Genomic DNA, 3,582 nt, shown 5'->3' on the forward strand with positions numbered 1-3,582 from the left:
TCGCCGAGGAGTCAGATTCTTAGGTTTCAACAAGGAGATGGCGAGACTTTTCGTCAAGCTTGGGAAAGATACAAGAAGCTACTCAGAGACTGCCCACATCATTGTCAAACTGATAAGATGTTGGGTCAAACTTTCGTTGATGGGTTGGACGATACATCAAAGATGAATCTTGACTCAACATGTAGGGGTAGTTGCATGGCAAGACCGTATAGTGAAATCCAGATCGTGCTAAATAATTTCACTGCTAATGATAATAATTGTCAAGGAGATGGGGAACCACGAAGAGCACTTAAACAGAAGGCAACATGTGTAATTGAGCTTGATGATTTCTCATCTATGAGGGCAGATATAGCGAGATTAGAAAATCAGATGAATAAAATGACAATGCACCAAGCGCAACAGATGCAACATGTGCAATAGATGTCTACTTGCTGCGAATTATATGGTGAAAGCGACACAAGTGACATATACCCAGTGAATCCTTAGTCCATCTACTATGTGGGGCAACAAGTTAGAGGGCCGATGAATCAAAATTCTCAATATGGTAACACATACAATCCGAACAGCAGGAATCATCCTAACTTCTCTTGGGGCGGAAATCAGAATAGTAGGATTCAAGCTAATTACAATCAGCCACCTAAACCCCCACAACAAGCAAAGGAGAGTTTGACTAACACGATGAAAAATCTCTTGATAAACAATCAGAAAGTGATGGCTAAGAATCAACAGTTGCACATAGAGTTCAGAAATCTAGAGAGGCAGTTTGTGCAAATGGTTAACAATCAAAACACTAGACCCGCTGGAGCTCTCCTAAGTGATACAGAGAAAAATTCCCAAGTCAATGCAGTAACGTTAAGAAATGGGAGAGAGTTGGTAGAAGTGCCTAAGAAGAGAAAGGAGTTGTCTAGGCTCGAAGAAGAATGAGTGCCAAAACCTATAGAGGTAGATGAGAAAAATAAAACAGAGTCTGAGCATATATCAGAGAGGGTGCCACCCCCTTTTCCTCAAAGATTGAGAAAGAAGAATGATGACCGCATGTTTCACAAATTTCTAGATATGCTAAAGCAGATACACTTGAACATCCCTTTGGTGGACATGCTCCGTGATGTCCCAAAATATGCAAAATATATTAAGGATATAGTGGCAAATAAAAGGAGGTTAACTGAGTTTGAGATCGTCGTACTTACTGAGGAGTGCACTTCCAGGATTCAACATAAGCTTCCAAGGATCCGGGTAGTTTTACCATCCCCGCGAGGATTGGTGAAATTGATGTGGCTAGAGCCTTGTGTGATTTGGGTGCAAGTATCAATCTGATGTCGTTGACAGTGTTCAAACAATTGGGCTTAGGAGCTCCGAGACCCACCACAGTGATGCTACAATTAGCTGATAGATCTTATGTTTATCCTGATGGGGTAATTGAGGACGTCTTGCTGCAGATTGGGAAGTTTATTTTCCCTGCAGATTTTATCATCCTGGACTATGAGACTGATGAGTTAGTTCCTATCATCTTGGGACGACCTCTCTTAGCCACTAGAGATGCAATTATCAAAGTCTGAGAAGGTAAGATGATCATGAGGGTGGACAATGAAGAAGCAGTCTTCAATGTATATCAAGACATTCAGTTACCTCATCATTACGAGGACCTTGCCATGATTTCTGTGGTGGAGATAAATGAACCAGTCGTGGAGCCAAGTGCGTTTAAAGAAGATGCACTAGAAAATGCATTGATGTTGTTCAATCACTTGGAACTTGAAGAAAGGGTTGAGGAGATGTTGCAAATTCTGGATGCATCTTGCGAATACATAAGAGAAAGATTCCAATTTGAGCCTCTGGATAGGCCAATCGGCCCGCCCCCTAAACCCTCAGTTAAGGAGGCCCCAAAACTAGAACTTAAACCCTTACCATCTCATCTTCATTATGCATATTTGAGAAGTTCTAACACTTTACCTGTGATTGTTTCTTCTTATTTGTCTAACTTGCAGGAAGAAAAGCTATTAAGGGTGCTGAGGGAGCACAAGCATGCCATTGGTTGGACAATGTCTGATATAAAGGGTACTAGCCCTGCATTCTGCATGCACAAAATACTCATGGAGGAGGGACACAAGCGTAGCATGGAACATCAACGCTGCCTAAATCCAATCATGAAAGAGGTGGTAAGAAAAGAAGTGATTAACTTGCTCGACGCAGGTATAGTATTTCCTATTTCCTATCTCCGATAGTAAGTGGGTAAGCCCTGTCCAATGTGTACCTAAAAAGGGGGGTATGACTGTTGTAGTGAATGAACAACATGAATTAATCCCAATTAGGATTGTGACTGGTTGGTGAATATGCATAGATTATAGGAAGTTGAATAATGCTACACGAAAAGATCACTTCCCTCTCCCCTTCATTGATCAAATGCTTAACAAGTTAGCCGGACATGAATACTATTATTTTCTTGACGTCTATTCGGGGTATAATCAGATTGCTATTACCCCGGAAGATCAAGAAAAGACCATTTTTACATGCCCTTATGGAACTTATGCATTTAAGAGAATGCCCTTCGGGTTATGTAATGCACCTGCGACTTTTCAAAGGTGTATGATGGCTATTTTCACTAATATAGTGAAACAATTTGTGGAGGTCTTTCTTTTGATGAATGCTTGACCAATCTTGCTAAGGTGTTTGCTAGGTGCGAGGAGACTAATCTGGTACTGAATTGGAAAAAGTTCCATTTTATAGTTACGTGAAGGTATAGTGCTGGGGCACAAGGTGTCCAAAGATGGACTAGAAGTTGACAAGACTAAGGTGGAAGAAATTGAAAAGTTGCCACTACCAATTTCAGTGAAAGGACTTAGGAGTTTTTTGGGACATGCAGGTTTTTATCGCCAATTTATAAAGGATTTCTCAAAAGTTTCTTCTCCTTTGTGCAGGTTGTTAGAGAAAGATATGCCATTCAAGTTTAACGATGCTTGTCTGAAAGCATTCGAGGAGCTGAAAAAGAAGTTAGTGAGTGCACCAATCATAGTGGCTCCTGACTGGAATGAGCCATTCGAGCTAATGTGTGACGCTAGTGATGGTGCAATTAGGGCCGTATTGGGTCAGAGGAGGAGCAAAATAGTTCACTCTATTTACTACGCAAGGAAAACTCTCACTCATGCTCAAATAAATTATACTTTGACAGAAAAGGAGTTGCTTGTTGTAGTGTGGGCGTTCGATAAATTTCGGGCCTATTTGGTCGCACCAAAGTTATCGTCTACACAGACCAAGCAGTCATCAAGTATTTGTTGGAAAAGAAATATGCTAAACCAAGGCTAATCCGTTGGGTTTTACTCTTGCAGGATTTGACTTGGAGATCCGAGATAGTAAAGGAAGAGAGAATCAAGTGGCCGATCATTTGTCCAGGTTAGAAACTCGGAGTCATGTAGCTGAGGGAGATTTCATCAAGGAAACCTTCCTAGATAAGCAATTGTTGGACGTTACTGTTAGGGAGGTGCCATGGTATGCGGATTTTGTAAACTATCTAGCAAGTGGAGAAATGCCGCCTGACCTTGAACCTCATGCTAAAAACACGTTCTTGCGAGATGTGAGATCATATGTGTG

The 3,582-nt window shown here is 41.3% G+C and overlaps 1 non-coding gene across 1 annotated transcript; it reads right to left on the reverse strand.

Moving 5' to 3' along the window:
* On the reverse strand, positions 1-107 carry LOC117273145 (small nucleolar RNA R71). The gene has a single exon (XR_004503102.1). It is a non-coding gene; the product is annotated as a small nucleolar RNA R71 (small nucleolar RNA).
* Positions 108-3,582: the final 3,475 nt, after the last annotated feature.

This window comes from Nicotiana tomentosiformis, chromosome 2 (assembly GCF_000390325.3).
Source record: "Nicotiana tomentosiformis chromosome 2, ASM39032v3, whole genome shotgun sequence".
Lineage (NCBI taxonomy): Eukaryota > Viridiplantae > Streptophyta > Magnoliopsida > Solanales > Solanaceae > Nicotiana > Nicotiana tomentosiformis.